Source organism: Podarcis melisellensis (assembly GCF_964234715.1).
Source record: "Podarcis melisellensis genome assembly, chromosome: 2".
NCBI lineage: Eukaryota > Metazoa > Chordata > Lepidosauria > Squamata > Lacertidae > Podarcis > Podarcis melisellensis.
The window spans coordinates 82,904,486-82,924,164 of NC_138529.1; the positions used below are offsets into that span (position 1 = coordinate 82,904,486).

The 19,679-nt window shown below is 44.9% G+C and overlaps 1 long non-coding RNA gene across 1 annotated transcript in view; it reads right to left on the reverse strand.

The window, feature by feature from the left end:
- LOC309363966 overlaps window positions 1–19,679 on the reverse strand; it is a 48,889-nt gene that overhangs the window by 4,901 nt on the left and 24,309 nt on the right. The gene's annotated exons all lie outside the window — the stretch shown is intronic.

Below are 19,679 nucleotides of genomic sequence, written 5' to 3' on the forward strand. Positions count from 1 at the left end.
CAGATAAAGACGCAGAGGTGGGAGGTGAAGTGGTGGGCACAATCTCCCCCCCCCCCACATGTTCAACATAGGTGAATTGGTTGTAGGAAGTGAGCTACAACCAATCCATTGCTATCCTTATTGCTATCTCTGTCCAAGCCCCTGGAACAAATAGCAAGTCGGTGCTTCATTTCCATGCAAAATGCCTAAGGGGAAAGAAATTAGGACACGGATTGACAAGCCGACGACATGAAGAATACTATAAAGCAAACAAAGGGCATACAGTGACTCTTGTTCTGCAAGAAAATGTTTCCTAAAAATAAAATACACGGGCCATTGAAGAACCCAGTGGCCTCTCCACTAAAGCACCACTGTATAATAATAAACAGGAAATCTCCTGTGCTGCTCAGCCTAGCAAGGGGGGAGTGGGGGGATCTGAAAACGACTACCAATGGAAGAATGTTTCCAAAAGAAAACTAACGTGTCTTCACTTTTCAACATGGGTTATGGATCTTTCTTCCTTTCCAGCAGCCGCGAATCCCATCTGGTTCCTGTTTCTATTTGTCAGATCTCCCAGAAACCTCCAAAACTCATAGGCAGCAGCTCAGCCTTCCCCCAGGCGTGGTAGACTCCTTTCCAAAGCAACTCATGGAATGGCCTTTATTTCCAGGTGGGCATGCTTGGAAGTAAGAGGGCAGGAGATGCCTGGAAGTGTCTCACATTTATTCCCCCTTTATTTCCCTCTGCTGTCTGAAGATGAGAATCTTAAAATATCCTCCACCTGTTGCTCTTGCACAGCCAACACCCATTTCCATCTGGTCATATTCAGCAACCAAGAATTTGGAATGGACTCTAATGATGCTGCTGGCTTCCAACTCCTGAGAAGTCAGATGCACGGTGTGCCAACTCCCATGGTGCATTTTCAGACACACAGACCCTTAAAACCTGCCATTTCCTTCCATTCATCTTGTCCGGTACTAATTGATCCCAGCGTAAAGGGTCTCAGGTTCAATTCCCTGCATTTCAACTTAAAAGAAGCTCTGTTAAGGCTGTGAAAGGACCTCTGTTTGAGTCCTAGAAGAGCTATTGCCAGTCAGAGTAAGCAATACTGGACTATATAGACAAATAGTCTGACTCAGTAAATGTTATTACCTATAACTGAGGGGAGCTTGGCATGGCAGAGCATCACAAATAACATGACTTGGAATTAACAGGACATAAAAAACCAACAGTTTTTCTCTGGTGCAACTTTCCTTCCAATATGCTTTTATTAATGACTTGTATGACCTCGTGCAATAAATCACTTCATCAATAAGGAATAAACACCCTTCATATTCTATTTACAAATAAATCCCTCTTGCACTGTGCTTTAGTTCAGCAAGTGTACTGAAGTGTGCTCTAGTCTGCATTTTGTTTCCTGCTATTTAGATTTTGAGCGTTTTTTGTGGTTCCCAGACGAAAATACTGGGAAGAAAAGCATACGGAGACATCCTAAGGGATTCTGGCTTTTTCCATTGGGGGGAGAATGCAGGAAAACATGACTGGGTACCCAAAGAAGTAGCAGGCTGCCAGCTACAGCCACAAAGAGAGGGAGGGAGGGAGGGAGGGAGGAGGGAGGGAGGGAGAGCAAGAGAATGCAAAGCAGAAACTCTTGGTGACCAAGAGTTAGTTGGGTCCTCCTCATTTAAGGGGAAAGTCCGTTCTGTTCTCTTTGTCTGCTGCACACCATATCTTCAAAATGATATTAGAAGCAAGATATTCACAGGAAAAATCCTGCCCTGCAAAGCTTTGGTCAAAACAGTGTGCTAAAAGATGTGTGCAATTTATATCTACTTAGTAACAAAGTGGATTCTCCACGTCACACTTGCCAATGGAACATAATAATATTATGCAAATGAACCCTTCTTATCCCCTAGATTATAGTAACCTATATTTCATACGTTGTAATAAAGAAGAAGAAGAAGAAGAAGAAGAAGAAGAAGAAGAAGAAGAAGAAGAAGAAGAAGAAGAAGAAGAAGAAGAAAGAAGAATTCTGTATGATCGCTGCAACTAGAATTCTTAAGACCGTTAGGGAATACTTTGCAGGTATATTAGGCAATGAGCACCACAAGCTTTTGATTGGAACTAATACAGTAAGATGGATACATTTAGGACATTGGAATGGAACTTACAGAAGACATCAGGAAGTAGCTATAAATCAGTCCAGCACAGTCATAGAATAGCATCAGTTCATGGGGGAATAAGGAAAGATAGCTCTGAAAGGGGGCTATGCTGGGACAATGGAATCAGGAAGGACCTCATGTAACCACAGCAAGAGGATTATAGAAGCTGCCTTATGCTGACTCAGACCTGTCATTGGCTCTGGCGCCACCTACTGTTGGCCTCCCTGCCCTCTCCCCACCAGCCCCAATGGGCACTAACCACCACTGACGACAACACTAGGTAGAAGGAAGCTTCCTAGGTCCCTAAAATCAGTTTAGGGAAGTGCTCATGTCCTTAACCCAAATTATTTCAACAGCTTCATTCACATCAGTGCTAGAACTCTGTGGAGAGGTTTGGCTCAGACTTGTTGAGGTTCTGGCTTCTTAGGGCACCCCCCCCCAATCCTTCCTATGAAACTGGGGGGAGTCCCTTCCCTGCAATTAACAAGCTCCAGATAGAACTTTCTCATCAGAATTCTCCCTTGTCAGCATTCTTTTTAATTAGTACATTTTCCATTTTCTGTGAGAATCTATTATGAGAACCAATTCGGCACGGGGACCAGTTTTGTGGGGGCTTTGTACTTAAAGGAGATGATCTGTCACTAGAACCCCTTTTAAAGTGCCACGTGGCTCTTCATCTCTGAAACGCATCTGTACAATCTAAAGCTTTACTTTTAAAAAATCAAACACATACATTGATGGAGAGAGTCACAGTTGTTCTTATCTGGCAGGCTAATTATGTAGAGGTTTTTTTTAAGTGACTGAATACACACACACACTATAGCATGACTTCCTTATCAACTATATAATGTTTCAAATGAAGCCAAGACTTGCATATTCTGGGTATTATGCTAACTATGGAAGTTTGAACACACAGCACAACCAATGAACTTTGCTTTCTCCACAGTCATTCTATACCATTATATTTCAGAATGGCTACGTGAAGGCAAGAGGCATAAAAAAAGAGGAACTGACACATTACATGCAAGGATAGTGTCACACATATTAAATAGCTGCTAAATTCCTATTAAATCCAAGGGTTAATCCACACAGATCTGATAATTGTACTAGAACCCTGGCAGGAGGAAATACAAAATGTTACTTAATACATTCGCAGCTTTCCAACTATGCTAGGAATATTGCTTTTTTAAATTGCTGGCAATTCTCAAATTTCAGGCTACATAAATGCTAGCTCGTGTATCCCATTTCTCTTATGTAAAGAGAGAGAAAGAGAAATAAAAGATGCTCAGCTTTGATAGTGCTTCTCACCTGTTGGGAGAAGTGAGAGTTTCTCGATCCATGGCAAGCAGACAGTCACGGCTGCTGCGGCGGCAGAAGTCTATTTCAGGGGAAGCCCAAGTGGGGCCCTCCAGATGTTGCTGGACTCCAGCTCACAGCAGCCCCAGCAGCATGGCCAAAAGAGGATTAGACAAAGTCATGGAGAGGAGGGCTATCAATGGCTACTAGAGATGATGGCTATGGTCTGCCTCCACAGTTGGAGGCAGCATTACCAGTTGCTGGAAACCACAGAAGGAGAGAGTGCTCTTCTGCTCATGTTCTGCTCTTTGGTTTCCCACAGGCATCTGGTTCTCCACTTTGAGGACAGGATAATGGACTAGATGGCTCATTGGTCTGATCCAGCAGGCTATTATACAGTAGTACCTCAGGTTACGTATTTAATTCGTTCCAGAGGTCCGTTCTTAACCTGAAACTGTTCTTAACCAGAAGCACCACTTTAGCTAATGGGGCCTCCTGCTGCTGTCGCACCGCAGCCACACAATTTCTGTTCTCATCCTGAAGCAAAGTTCTTAACCTGAGGAAATATTTCTGGGTTAGCAGAGTCTGTAACCTGAAGTGTATGTAACCTGAAGTGTCTGTAACCCGAGGTATCACTGTATTCTGATTAGTCAGGGATGATGGGAGTTGTAGCCTAGAAAACATCTCCAGGGCACCACATTGGCTATTGCCAATCTATTTGGCATTGCTTGTGGTGTGCAGAAGTGCCAGGTGTTTACCTTCACCTCACCCCACAGTTTTCTCCACACAGCACCCCTTGACACTCACAGAAGCACACCCCAAAGGACAGTGCACCCTTGGAGGGCTCCTCAATACATAGAAATTGCAATGGGGCAGAGGGCATTCTGGTTTTGACTAGAGAGGAAAAGGGAGACATCCAGAAAAATGACAAAATGAAGACCTGAAACTGTTAACAGGGCCAGCACCTGAGGTAAACTCCAAAATGGTGTCCCCCCTTCTGCCAGGGAAGAAGGGATGAGGGAAGAGCTACATCAGGAACAAGGTGTGTGTGTGTGTGTGTGTGTGTGTGTGTGTGTGTGTGTGTGTGTAAGAAAGCTCAACATCAGGATCTGCCACCCCAGTGGATCTTGCCACCTGAGGCAGTTGACCCACCTGGCCTCATGGGTGGGCTGGCCCTGACTGTTAAGATGCCACTACTGAGTCCTGCAGTAGCACAGAGAGGCTGTCAAGAAGACATCAAGAAATATCTGCCATCACCCCTCCCTGTGCTCCAAATTCTGAGCTTGTCCAAATGAGCTCCTGCTGCTCAAACACTGCAGCAGACTGAAAAACACATACGTGTACCCAGAAAAAAAAATGCCCTCCTAAACCCAGGCTAGCAGGCAGGTTGTTTTCTTTCAGTCTTGTGGGGCAGGGACCTTTGGTGCCCAAGCCTGCTGCTTCCTTAAGGCAGTAGGAGAAGGACTGTAATTCGGAGGCCCATAGAGATCAGTGATAGAGCATCTGCCTTTCAAGCAGAAAGTCCCAGGCTCAACCCTTAGCAACTCCAGGCTGGGCTGGGAATATCTCCTGTCTGAAACCCCAGAGAGCTGCTGCCGGTCAATAGACAACACTGAGCTAGATGGACCTATATCCTGTTATAGGTCACATTCCTGTGTTTCCTAGTTGTCATTATTAACATGATACTGACACATTGTGTGCACTGTGAGATGCATCAATGGACTAGATGGACCAATGGTCTGTCTCAGTAAAAGGCTGCTTCCTATGTTCCTAGTTACCCTCAACTTTGCACAAGCTCCCCCCCACCCCCAATGCTGGTTGAGAGGCTCAGGGTGTTGCAGCTGTCTTTGGCCCTCCAAACCTATCAATGGGAGTTTGGCTGGGCTTCAGAAGGACCTCCATGTGCTATTTTTTCCAGCAAGCTCCTCAACAGGTAACCTTTCTGCCCCTCTGTGTCCCGAATGCTGAATACTTTTGCTCTCTTAAAAAGGAGTAATCAGAACCATTCGGTTTTCTTCCAGCCAGCCTGGGCCCCAGGTGGCACAGAGCCATTCTGTCCTTTCAGAAACCCTCCCTCGAGCCCGCCAGTCCCCAGTCCTATTCCTTTTGGGACGCGAACGCCTTGTACAAGGAGACTTGATGACGTCAAGGCAAGCCCTATTCAATTGTCCCCAGTTATTATGAGAAGCAAAGAGTAGTTTATATGCCACACCTCGGTCGTCAGGAAGTCAGAAAGCATAAATCTCCACTGGGAGGGAAGGCAGTTTGTTTGCAATTCACTCATTTCTTAAAGCTGGAACAGCAGATGACAGCGCTGGAGACCAGTCACTTGTGGTCTATAAGCCATTTTGAGTTCTGGACTAACTGCCCCAAACTCAGTCCTAGCAGGCAGTTATAGTAGAGTGAAACCTTCTGTGGTTTCAGGGGTTTGTGAAGTGCACACCTCTTGGCTCAGTAGACGTCTCTCTGGATATGTTATCTGCATCAAAACAGGCTACTGTGTTCTCTGCATCACCCCATCTCCATTGCCATGTAAAGAAACAGGTGGGACAAAGAGTACCTAACAAATAACAGTGCCCCATTCCCTGTATTTTGGTCTCCTCCCTCTTTTGTCATCATTTCCCCTCTTGTAAAAGAAGGGTATAGTTCCTCAGGGCTGAACTGTATCCCCTATGCTATTTAACATCGACATGATTTGGTGCTGCTTCTGGACTGAATTTCACAACAAACTGTGACTTGGTTGATGCAAACCTGGTTTCACTGCCTCCCAAATAAAACACCCAGAGCCTTGCCCATATAAAAAGAGGCAGTGGCGAGAACTTCCACGGATAATGCTGGCTTGTCCCTGCCCTGCCTTTTGCCCCACAGCTAACAAAGATAATGAGTAACACTGATATTAAATAGGGATTTGGGAGCTTTCTTTTTTGGAAAGTGGATAACACATTACAGCAGATAGGAAAATCCATCAGACTTTATTTAACTGTAACATTTATTAAGAGGAGTGAAAAGGTCAGTGCGGAGCTTGCGGCGTATGGGCTAAACTCCTTTCCCCAGCCCTGAAAGCGACAAGAAAGCAGATCCTTTAAGATGCAACTATCTTAAGCTCCCCTCCGCTGTTTAAACTCTTGGTAATTCTAGGTTTTGGAGACAAACGTCAAAGCAGAGGGCTCTTCCCTTCATTATTCAAGTAAAGGCCCCATCAATATTATCTGTAATAAGAATCTGCTGTTGACATGGCTCACCCTGCAGTTCCTGTTCCAGGCAGCAGCCTCTGTCAATAGGATTAAAGTGAAGGAATGCCTTTGACAAGCCCACTGGCTGCTGGTTCACTGCTGCCATCAGGCTGCCAAATTGAAAAGGCATTAGGCACCATTGTGGGCCGACGAGGGCAAGCCGAGAGCAAGCTCGTCCAAATGGGGGACTTACACCTTAAGACTTCACCTGGACTTCTGCGGCTCTGCGGGTCAATCCATGTGAATGTCATCATCTTCCACGGGGGCGGGAGGGAGACGGTAAATCCTCATGCAGCTAGGAGGGCACAGCTTCCTCTCGCCATTCCCTCCCACCCCAGCATGTTGCGGCGTCTGCTAGAGGGACAGCCAGCATTGAAGGGATGTAGGAATCTGCCTTATACCAAGTCAGATCATTGGGCCATTTTGCTCAGGGCTGTCTATGCTGGCTGGCAGAGGCTCTCTGGGGTTTGGGGAAGAGAACTCTCCAAATCCTGCCTGGAGATTTTGGGGCTCAAACCTAGGACCCTCTGCATGCAAAGGAGATGCTTTGTCATGGATGTATGGTCCTTCCCCAATAGGGTGCTCAGCAAATAGGGTGTTGGGATCAAGCCATAGCTGTCAACTTTTCCCTTCTTTTTAAGGGAAATTCCCTTATTCTGAATAGGATTCCTCGCAAGAAAAGTGAAAAGTTGACAGCTATGGATCAAGCCCTGCTACAAGAAAACATTGCTGTATATCCTCGCTTTCTAACAGGAGTGGTTCAGAGGTCCAGCCAGCCATGCTATCCTTGTGGAAACTCCATTGCCTCCATATCCTCGCTTCCTAACAGGAGTGCCTCCTGCTCTTTTTTCTATTTTTCTTTCCCAACAGTCAATATTCTGTTTATTATTATTATTTTTATTAATTTCCAAATTATTACAAATCAAACCAAATTACTTCAATTTAATATAAACAGTCAATATTCTGTCTCTTGCTTGTGAGCTTGCTCTGTTCTCATGGGGCTGTTGTTTTAGGGAGTTGCCTTCTTGCTTATATCATTAAAAGAAAACCAACTAAATCTTTATTTCTAGTTCTTTTACACACCTTTTTTGAAACCCACCCTGGGATTGGTGGATGGCGGTTGGGCTAAAAATGCTCTGAAATAAACAGAGAGTTCTCCCCCAGCATGCTGATGCCTCCCCCTCTTGTTTCTCATTTTGGCTTCAATCCTGGCAGCACTCAGCACCTGCATTTGCTATTGGAAGGAGTGATTATTTCCTCAGCTGATTAGGAGTGTATATGAGCCAGCTAGAAATCAGCAATCACTGTAATTACAGTTCATCTGTAATTATTGCTAATCAATAATCATTAAAATAGCACTTTCGTGGGACAATCCGTTCATGTGCAGGCACAGTGCCCACATACAAAAAAATCCTCATAAGGTCCCCATATAGGGGGAGAATCTTATCCATGGTTGAAGACGGCCGATCCATGCCATGCGTTTAAAGTACATTCAGTGGTTTAAGGGCACTGGGAACTGCAGTTCTGTGACGGGAAACTACAGCTCTCATGATTCTTTGGGGGAAGTCATGTGGGATTACAACTTAACTGTCTTAAATGGAGCAGAAAGCTAGGTGAAGGTTGATGTCCTCTGCTTATGGTAAGGATTAGCACAAGAAGCAACCATGCAAGGTTCTAGTATATTCCTCAACAACAACAACAACAACAACAACATTTATTATTTATACCCTGCCCATCTGGCTGGGTTTCCCCAGCCACTCTGGGCGGCTTCCAACAAAATATTAAAAATACAATTAAGCTTCAAACATTAAAAACTTCCCTAAACAGGGCTGCCTTCAGATGTTTTCTAAAAGTCAGACATCAGATGGGAGGGCATTCCACAGGACGGGCACCACTACCAGGAAGGTCCTCTGCCTGGTTCCCTGTAACCTCACTTCTTGCAGTGAGGGAACCACCAGAAGGCCCTTGGCGCTGGACCTCCTTATGAGTTAAGATGTATAGCCAAATATATGAGGCCATTGCATTCCTGTGAAGAGTCCTTGCTCTCGTTGGAGTCTTTGCATCTTATTCAGAGTATCAAAACAAAGAGCAGCACTTAGTCTTTTAGTCATTAGTCTAAGGCAGTTTGGGCAGGTGGCACAAAGAACAGTAATAGTGTACTTCTAGGTTTGTATTACTCAGATCTAAGTCCCACTGGAGTCAACTGGACTTGCACACAGGCAGTTGTGTGCTCCCTGTATTTCAATTCCAAATCTAGCCACCATTTATTTCATAATCAGCCCAAGAAACTTCCCAGAGTCAAGTTCATAACTCAAACTCAGAGGTTATCGTGCAAAAGCTGGACTCCAGTCTTCTGTGTTACTTATTTGGTAGACTTCCAACCTTCCTTTATCTAGAAGTAGGTTACAAATCCGTAGAACAATGAAAACAATAATATAACTTTTTTAAAAAAAGAAAACAAGTTCACACAACACTGCTTAAGATTAACTCTCACCTCTCCAAATGCCTTTGGAAAAGGAATGTCTTCGTGTTAACTTCGAAAAAAAGCCAAATGGGCCTCTTGGGATTCAAGTTCCCTCATTACCTCATTTTCTGATATGAACTTCTTTTTAGTCCCAGACGTGATGGCCAAAGACATGGCACAAGTGGTATAGAAAAAGGGTCCCTTCCCATTAAGTTGCATTTGCATTCCCTCTTGCGTTAATTTGGAGTGGGGAACCTGAGCCCTGAGGGCCAAATGCAGTCCTGAGGCCTTTTATTTCTGGCCCTTGGGACTCTCACAAAGCCACACAGCCTCCTCAGCTGCACCCCTCACCAGACCTGATTTGCATTTGCCATGAGTCTTTTGGCCTGGATGAAATGTGCCCGGGACTCGGATAATATTTCGTGCTTGCCTGGGTGAAGGATAGAGAAGGGGCTGTGAGTGTATAGAAACCAGCTGACGGTAAGATTTATGCTTGTTGCTCCTCCCACTTTTGCCTATGGCCCCTGGCAGGTTGCCCAGATGGCAATGTGGCCCTCGAACTGGAAAAGGTTCCTTACCCCTCTATGATCACTGAAAGGCCCCGCATTGTCCCACAACGCAAGTTCCGAACTAAGGTAGCATATATTTTGTTCAGCCAGACACAGAGTGAAGTGAATTGAGGGGTGGGCTGAAGTACAGTGAGTAGTAAAAGCACAGCTGCCTTTTTGTGAGGAGATGTAAAAGGTAACAAGACATCTCCAAGAATGTAATGGGATTACATTAAGCCAGGCTTTGCCAACCCAGTGCTCTCCAGATGCTGGCAGGGGTCACCCTATTTCATTCCCTCTCCTGTTTTCCACTACCCACCACCATCACGCAGCACCTTCACTTCCCTGAAGTAGGTGCCCATCTTGTGACTGGACCTTTCAATCAGATCTCACCTGAACAAGAGACTTTATAAATGCAATGCTACCATCAGCCCTCTGGACCCCTCATCCTGCCACGGACATCAGAAGCCACCCACCCAAACCAAGAGTGCATGAGGAGAGTAAGTTCTGCCTAAAGGATATTCTGGTTTTGATGTTTTATTTTAATTTTGATCATGCCTACTTGCTGTTTCTACTCTTTACCCTGTTTCTATACTTTTGAATAAACTGTTTATCTGGGATTTCTGGGATGTACTGGTTTCTGGGGGTGGCGGTCTGCACCCCCTCCCAACCCCCACATAACTGCTGGTTATTTAAATTAGATCAAATTCATGGAGGTTGACACTCTCAACCCCTATGAGCCATGTTAGTTCCCCAAGGTGGTGAGGCTCTTTTGACAGCAAGAAGGAACCAAGCCTTTAGTGTCATCAGCCTAGTCTTGTGGAATACTCTGACAACAGAGATTCAGCATATGCCTTTCAACTTTTAAACACTTGCTCAGAATTATTCTATTCCACTGGGCTCATGCAGGCAATGAAGAATGCATACTTCCCATAATACAGTGCTAATTTCTTTCTTTTTTTTTACTTTTTCATATATATTTTTAATTGCATGGTTTTCTATATCGCTGTTTGAAACCACTCCATTTTTTGAAAAATGAATAGCGGTATATAAATATTTTTATAAATAAATAAATGGATCCATTATGTACAGAGGCAGTATATCTCTCAATAACATATTTTTTGGATGGTGGAAGGACATAAAATAGGAAGGTCATCTACCTCCATTGTTCTGCTTCTCATTGTAAGAGAAATCAGGGTCAAAGGGTCAGCATCGGCACTATTCATCTCTTTTATATTATTTTATTGAACAACAAAAACAGACAATAACAACAAAATAATATAAGTTCAACACAAGAAGCTTTTGATTAGGAAGTCAAAAGAGAGAGAAAAAAATCAGGAATGAACAAAATGGAAACAACTATAGCATTATTTCCAACTTTGGGTGGTTGGCAGAACCCTAATACTCTAGCAGAAGCCACAGTTGCTTCACATGTTGGGCCTCCACCTTAAACAGATTTCTGAACCTCGAAATCCAAGCAGCACCAGTGGCAAGACTAAGGGAGCCATTTTATTTCCCACAATGCTCTGAGTCTGGCTGAATGCTCTGAGGCTAAGCCTGGGGATCCAGCCAGTGGCACTTCCACTCACCCATTTGTTGGATAGAAGGGGGAGCTCTGCACTGGCAAAGTGATGCCAGTGGCATCCAATGGGAGTCTGCTGGAGACTTGACAGGGCTGGGCAGCAGGGGTGCCAACTTGAATATAATATTGGGGGGAAGCTGATAAGCCTTGCCTCACAAAACTGATCACAATATGTGGTACACACACACCATTTGAATGGCAATGCTCATCAACTGGGGGGCAGCCCTCTCAAATATTTTATTGGGGGGGGGCTGAAGGGACACCAGTCCCTAGGAGTTGGCTCCTCTCTGGGTGGAGGGACACCTCTGCCCAATCTAAATGCCTCAGCAAAACAGGTTTTGGTTGATCTGCTAGCCCTGATTTGGGCTGACTGCTGTTAAACTTTGGCTTGATGCAGGAAACTAATTATTGAGTGTTCTGCTTGGTGCTTTTTGGGTGGAACATTTGTGTGTGTGTGTTAAGAGGGGAGGGGAGTGCACTCGGCACACTCTCCTTGTTTTCTATTTAAATCTTACCCTAATTTGTTCTCCCTCTGTCCCCTCAGGTGCTGAAGCCAGGTCAGGAAGCAGACAGCTTAGAGTAAACAGATTAATTCTGATTTCTTTTTTATATTGTCAAAGCTATTATTATCCTCCAAAAGGAAAGAAAAAAAATAATGACCCTCATTTTCATTAGGCTGCAGGTTCCATTGGGCTTCAGAAACAGAGCCAGGAAAGCACAAATGTCAAAATATTCTGGAGGAAAGATGAAAAACCTATCCAGGGCATTTCAGGGAACAGGAGACTTGTCAAAGCAGGCTGTCAGGCTGGCTGCAAAAAATTTCAGTTCTAATTACAATTATTTCTAGGTTTCTTCTGTTTTGCTTTTAAAGAAACCTATTTTCCCCACTCCGATTTCTGCTCAACAGTAAATAAGGAAAACTAATGTAATTTAAAAGCATGCAGCAGTGTACCTGTTAGCACACTTCCAGAGAAGTTGGTGGGTGGAATTATCAGCAATGATGCTTGTGGTTTGATAGCACTGATCACCTGTTCTGGGGAAGGCTGAAGAGAGTGCCAGTATTTACTTCATCTGACTAATGGAGCTGTCTAGGATGTGGCTGCAGGGCAATCTACGACCACCACTTGAACCCTTTGCTGGATGAGAATGTGGGACCTCAACAAAGTTCATATGCCCATGATGTTTGAAAAGTCAACCTTCTGGCAAGCGACAGGCATACTCAAAACTGAATCAGCACAAAGTGTGGGGGAGGACGGATGCCAAAGTTTAAACTTTCGTTTTGTCCTCATTGGAAAACAAAGCACTAAGCCAAACCATGGCTTAGTGCACACAAGCAAATGTGCTGGCTCCCAGAGGGCAGATCACAGCTCCTTTGTTCCTCCCCAGTTGTTCTGCTGCTACATTGCACTGAGCTGAGCCACGTTTCACCTGAGCATGTCATCTGGACCCGGGCTCCTTGTTTAGCTCTTCCAGACAATCACGCCCTCTAAACCATAGGGCAAACTTTGGTTAGAGCTCATGGTTTGTCGGGAGAGAGATAAAACATGAACCTGGGAACCTGGGAAGGTACCCTGGGCCGAACTGCAGTACCCATAACAAGAGATGCATGAGGTGCAGTAGAATCTCATTCTCCATAACAACATATTGCAAATTATTGCTGGAATAATGCAAGTCCATTTCCTTAAGAATGGATCGGTTTGATCCATTCTTAAGGAAATCAGCCCTGAGTGCTCACTGGAAGGACAGATCGTGAAGCTGAGACTCCAATACTTTGGCCACCTCATGAGAAGAGAAGACTCCCTGGAAAAGACCCTGATGTTGGGAAAGATGGAGGCCACAAGCAGAAGGGGATGACAGAGGATGAGATGGTTGGACAGTGTTCTCGAAGCTACCAGCATGAGTTTGACCGAACTGTGGGAGGCAGTGGAAGACAGGAGTGCCTGGTGTGCTCTGGTCCAGGGGTCATGAAGAGTTGGACACGACTAAACAACTAAACAACAACAACAATGCAAGTCCCTCTGAAATGGAGTTGCCAAACCAAGAGTATATTTGGGCACACACATACACACCCTGGCAACCAGTGTAGCAAATATAGAGGAATGAATGACTATTTGGAAAGTTCCTTCAGCGCGAACACAGGCAAACGCAAAGCTTTTATGGGGGGGTGGGGAAAGCGCTTGAAGGAAAAGGAGGAGGACAAGACAAGTCAGGCAAGACATTTAACTTCCAAGTTGCACAATTCACTGCAATGAAGCAACGCACTGCTGCTTTTTGCCCTCACTTCGACCAAACCTTCAGTTTAGGAATCATGTCCGTAGGGAAACAGACACAGTTCCCCATTTCTGTGCCTAGTCACTGGCTCTCCAGGTACTAATTTAGCAAAGAGGGAGAACAGATGACTTCCTGCTTGACTGGTCTATTTCAACAGCCTTTCTCCCCCTCCAGGGGTGCACACATGCATCAGTGGTCAAGCCTGCAGAAAAGTCAACTCGCTGCCACAGTCCAGGCTTGAAAGAATGCCAGGCCCCTTTCTCTCCGTGAGTCAGCTGCTCGGCTTCCCAATACCTTGGCTGCCGATCCGTTTGTCTATCCCCTGGCTCAGGGTAAAAGAGTCAGGACAGTATTAAAACTGTCAGATGGGGGCAATTTATGTATATAAACAGAGCTTTGCTCTGCTGATTTACACCCCTGATAACACACTGCCCACAGGTAACAAGCGCGGCTCCATCTGCCAGTGAGACCAGTTTGGATTGACTGATCCATAAAATTGGGGAGGCCTCCTTTTCTTATCGCCCTCTGCATCAATAGGCACAAGCACACACACTCGCAAAGCAGGGGCAGCCAGCAAGTACTCAGGGAGTAACATGATGCAATAAATGCTTTCACCCAGCAAATATCAGGAGAGAGATTAGATAAGGTGGCTCAAGCTCATTTTAACCACCAGGGTGAGCGCCCAGACAGTTAGCTTTCTTTCCAAACTGTGCCTCGAGCAGTCAAGCCCGTTTGTTGCAATCCACAGCCCACTGGCCTCCAGTGCGCCCAGGTTTCTAGCAGCCCAGCAGCACACACAAAGCGCCTCCTGCCTACAAAGCAAGATCGCATCTTGGCCAGTCCTTCAAACAATCCCCACTGACTCCTTCGGCAGTTTAAAGTCCAGTTAAAACTTGCCTCTGCTGAGTTTGATCCTGGAAGGCTTCCCTTAACTGCGCAGCAAACTTTCTCCCCTGAACGTGGACGGAAGGAAGGTGACCCGAAATCGTTTTGGACTTTGGCTGTGCAGCCAGGTGCAAGAGGCAGCGATGAGGGTAAATGTCAACTCGGTTCAAGGGGCATCTATAGAATCCACACTTTCCAAAAACAATACACAAACTGAAACACAGCTGTCCTTTTGAATTTTTCTTCTATGAATTTTGCAAAGTAGTTCTCTAGCCAAGTGATATATACAAAATGCATGTAACAGTGAAGATAACAAACAAAAATGGACTAAATTAGGGAAGATTGGTTTGCAAAAATGCATAGAAAAATGTGCATATAACAGGAGAAAATCAAACTTAAAATGTTGGTGAATTCTCCTTCTTCTTTTTTAACCCACAGTTAGATGTGGAGATGTAGAGGGGGGAAATGACAGAAAATGAAATTGGCAGGTTTGCCAGTCCTTAGCCACAAGTAGTGTTCTTCTTGTGTAAATAATAATTGATGAGGAGCAGCAGTAGTACCACCCAACTGGTTGGCTTTTTTTTTTTTTTTACCTTTTACAAAAACAAAAATCAAATGGGGATTGTATTTGGAATGGCTCTAGGAAAAAAGAGCCGCAACACTGGGCCTTGGCTCTTTCCCAGAGACAGCATTCTTTAACCACCTTTCTCCCCCAGTTTGAAAGCAGTAGAAACTCTGATAAACGTCTTCCTATGTGCATCTCCAACAGATGGGTCCTCTGTTGCTATTAACCAGGTGAGAGACATTGTGGAACGCTTGACTGTGTCTCAGCTGTGTATGGAAGAAGAAGGCACCTCCCAAAGCATCTGCACAGAGGTATGGGGTGAAGAGACGACACTCTCACCTTCCTTGTGAGGCAAACCAGGCTGAGCAGCACTGCCTAAGTGTGTTGCCTTAGTCTGAGCACACAGGAGCTCAGACTGGCAATCTTTTGGAGAGGCAGCACAGACATAGGCATCTCCCTTTAATTCTCTTTGAGACACCAGCAGCCAACACTCAGGCTAGGCCAATTCAGTGAGGGAACAGTAGCTGCTCAGTCAACTTCAAGTGTCTAATTCAACAATTTATTAAAGGATTCAAGATAAGAGAGAAGGAGAAATACGAGGCTGCATTAAAAGGAAATAAACAGTTGTTTCTACCTAATCCTTACACTGTAACAGTCCCTAACTTAAGTTCAGCAACTAGGCAACTAGTCATAACATTATTGCATGCACCCAAAATGTACAGGACCAGTTTTGAGGCTGAGGTAATTGGCGGAGCTTTTTCAGGCATGGAGACAGAGGCAATATTAAAACTACTCCATTTTTATGATGAGTTTTTTTTGGGGGGGGGCACTGATTGACTGAGTCAGGAGGGACAGAGAAGCAAGCATCCAATCATACTTGGTGTTTTTTGAGGCCCAATATATAGGCAGGATGACAATTTCCTGGGAAATGTCTCTCATGTCTTCCAGAAAAACTCAGAGACACCGCAGTTTGCCTGCTTTGTTGTTATGGCAGAAAGGGGTTTTGGCAGACACACAAATTCTTAAAGAGACGGGGCTGTGGGCTCAGCATTTAACACAGGGTGATTAAAAAGTTCCATTTCTCAGAAGAGTCCAAGGAATGTCCAAAAGGAGCCTTGGGCTGACAGTTGCCTATCCCTGCAATTGTTAAAATTATTGGGCAGGATTACATGCTCTTTCCCCCTCACATCTGGCCTGTGGTGTCAATGGGAACACACACTCCCCTGCCTTCCCTGGCACATTGGCCGCTTCTACAACCACCAGCTGTCCACACAGGGATGGCACATTGGAACACATAAAGGTAAAGGTAAAGGTACCCCTGCCCGTACGGGCCAGTCTTGACAGACTCTGGGGTTGTGCGCCCATCTCACTTAAGAGGCCGGGGGCCAGCGCTGCCCGGAGACACTTCCGGGTCACGTGGCCAGCGTGACATCGCTGCTCTGGCGAGCCAGAGCCGCACACGGAAACGCCGTTTACCTTCCCGCAGGTAAGCGGTCCCTATTTATCTACTTGCACCCGGAGGTGCTTTCGAACTGCTAGGTTGGCAGGCGCTGGGACCGAGCAGCGGGAGCGCACCCCGCCGCAGGGATTCGAACTGCCGACCTTTCGATCGGCAAGTCCTAGGCGCTGAGGCTTTAACCCACAGCGCCACCTGCGTCCCGGTTTGGAACACATATATATGCATAAAGATCCAATGTGTGTAGGCCAAAATTGTGCAGTTTTGGCCTACATGCATTGGGTTTCCTTTATGTAAGCCCTATTCTGACATGCCATTTTAGTGTATAGATCATGGGTAGGCAAACTAAGGCCTGGGAGTCAAATCTGGCCCAATTGCCTTCTAAATCCGGCCCACGGACAGTCCAGGAATTTTTTTACATGAGTAGAATGTGTCCTTTTATTTAAAATGCATCTCTGGGTTATTTGTGGGGTGTAGGAATTCGTTCATCCCCCCCCCCCCAAAAAAATATAGTCCGGCCCACCACAAGGTCTGAGGGACAGTGGACTAGCCCCCTGTTGAAAAGGTTTGCTGACCCCTGGTATAGATGCACAGCCTTTTTGCCTTTTTAGGGTGCAGAAAAGATAGTTTATCTCTGCACTTCCCAAATACAAGGCACAGACAAATTTCCCTACCTACTGTTGACAGAGCCAATCTTTGGTTTGAATGCAACATAGTGCCTACCTTCCCAAGGCACTATAACACCCTGAGAAGGCAGATCCCCACCTATATTCAATATTAGCACTGCAGTGTGCAATTTCACCATACAGCAAAAAATTGCTCAGTAAAATTGTAAACACACAAAAACAGAGAAGCGAGATTTAGCGGAGTGGCAAGATTATACAGGGATTGTAATTCAAGGAAGGGAAGGGAAGGAAAACCACAGACGTCAGTGGGGCAAGTAAACATATGAATCTATGTTTCATATACAGATGACTGACAACTTTCTGGATATAGAGTAATGCAGTTTTATCTCGAGGTCATAATCATTTGTCTTTGTTTCTTGTATGTTTTAAGTAACTCACTGGCTGAAGCCCAATTCTCTTCTGCACAGACCACGGGGCTCTCTTTGTGGAACTCAGATCTTTTCTTGACTTAGCTTTTATTTCCTGCAGTTTGTTAGGCATCTTGCAATCATAGCATTTAATGTTTTGCCTCTTCCTTAACTTGAAACCAATGTACTGCAAAGCCCCAAATCAGAAGTTCTGGAACCCATCTGCACCCATCTACTTAAGGCTGCGGGGATACCTTTCTTTCTTTCTTTCTTTCTTTCTTTCTTTCTTTCTTTCTTTCTTTCTTTCTTTCTTTCTTTCTTTCTTTCTTTGAAATGCCTAAATAAACTTTTAAGAAATCTTGAAAGCATTAGCATTGCTGGCATGCAATACCATGAAGCTGATATTCTTTCTCTAGAGCGTGTAGGTGTGCATGTACAGCATAAGAGGCAGAAAGGTGTTGTTTTTTTAAGTACCAAAATGGAAACCAATTTAATCCAGAGTTCATTTAACTGACTGTAGGATCTGCTTGCCCAGTCATCTTAAGCTAAGGAATGGCTGAAGGGCCAGGCTCTTTAGCTCTGCCTGTTGACACATGAACCAAGACTTGAGCTGTGATGGAGAGCTATGTCCAGCCCTTCTGTAGCCAGTGTGGTGTAGTGGTTAAGAGCGGTAGTCTCGTAATCTGGGGAACCAGGTTCGCGTCTCCGCTCCTCCACATGCGGCTGCTGGGTGACCTGGGGCCAGTCACACTTCTCTGAAGTCTCTCAGCCCCACTCATCTCACAGAGTGTTTGTTGTGGGGGAGGAAGGGAAAGGAGAATGTTAGCCGCTGTGAGACTCCTTAAAGGGAGTGAAAGGCGGGATATCAAATCCAAACTCTTCTTATTATTCTGCCCTTTAAAGATTCTAGATGGGTTTGGCATATTCATCCTGATTTGTTTGCATGGGAAGTTGGCGGCATTGCATCAAAGCAGGTGTTAAATAACATGGCATGACGTTGGCCTATTTGGTGAGCATTCCTCCTGGTTTGTGGGGAGGCTAGATGAGGTGACCTGTTTATTGAGCGTTCATCCTGACCTGCTTGCTGTGAGGTTAGATGACATAGCGTTGAAGCAAGTGTTATCCCACACTTTCCAGGGCATTTCCCCCATCACTTTCCTCATTTCAAAAGTCTGATCTTTTACGGAAACAGGTTTGTGGCACAATACCTCCTAATCAACTAGAATTGCACCACCTGTATTATGCTGTGCAACCTGAACCCCTAAATACTCAAGACAAGACAGTGTTTTCCCCTTAGATAATTCCAAGAGGGAACCCAAGAGGAGATTCTTCCCAATTCACAGCTCTCTTCCCTTAGTTTCTGTGAATGGGAAACATGCAACATCCAGCACAGGGCTTTTTCGATAGCACAGTTGAGTGCAATCCCCAGTCCTCCCCCCATGGGACGTAGCATAAAAAGGGGTGCTTTTAGTATGATTTTTGTCCTTGTATGCCTTGAGGAATTCTGCCTCTTCAACTTCCAAACACATCCTGTGCACCTCTGCAAATCTGTTGTGCTTTATTAAAAAGTTTCTGAAAGTAACATAGGAATAGGGTCAGTGTGTGGTTACCTATAAATTAATTGTTTGTTTTTCTTTTGTGGGTATTTCTCCCACTCACCTATCTTAAAACACTCTATAAAATCTGGAATTAGAAATTTGAGGTTGTCTGAATAACTGTGCTGCCTCACAGCATACCTTTGATTGGCTGATTAAGATATCTGGTTGGTAACTCTTAAGTTGAAGGTTGCTGAATACAGTTGGTGTCTTCTTCACAAAATGCTGCAGAGTTGGGAGTTCAAATCAAATGTGGTGGCAGTTGTTGGCTATTTAAGAAGTCACTCCCATTACCAGGCAAAGGGCACTTTAAACCCATGTGAACAGTAGTTGAGGCTTTAGAGGGGGTCACCACCACAACTTTTACTCTGGTGGATGCCCTGTTGCCGTGAGTTCCAAAGCAATGAATATATAACATGTGAACACATTCTTTGCACAGTGAAGACTGCAATCTTATTTAGGAATAAGTCCTGTTGAACTCATTGGGACTAAATTCCAAGTAAACATACACAGAACCAAGCCAATAGTCTGCAGTCCAATGCACACTTGCTTTATGGTAATCCTCACTAAACTCAAAGAACCAATAGATGTAACGATAAACAATGGGTAT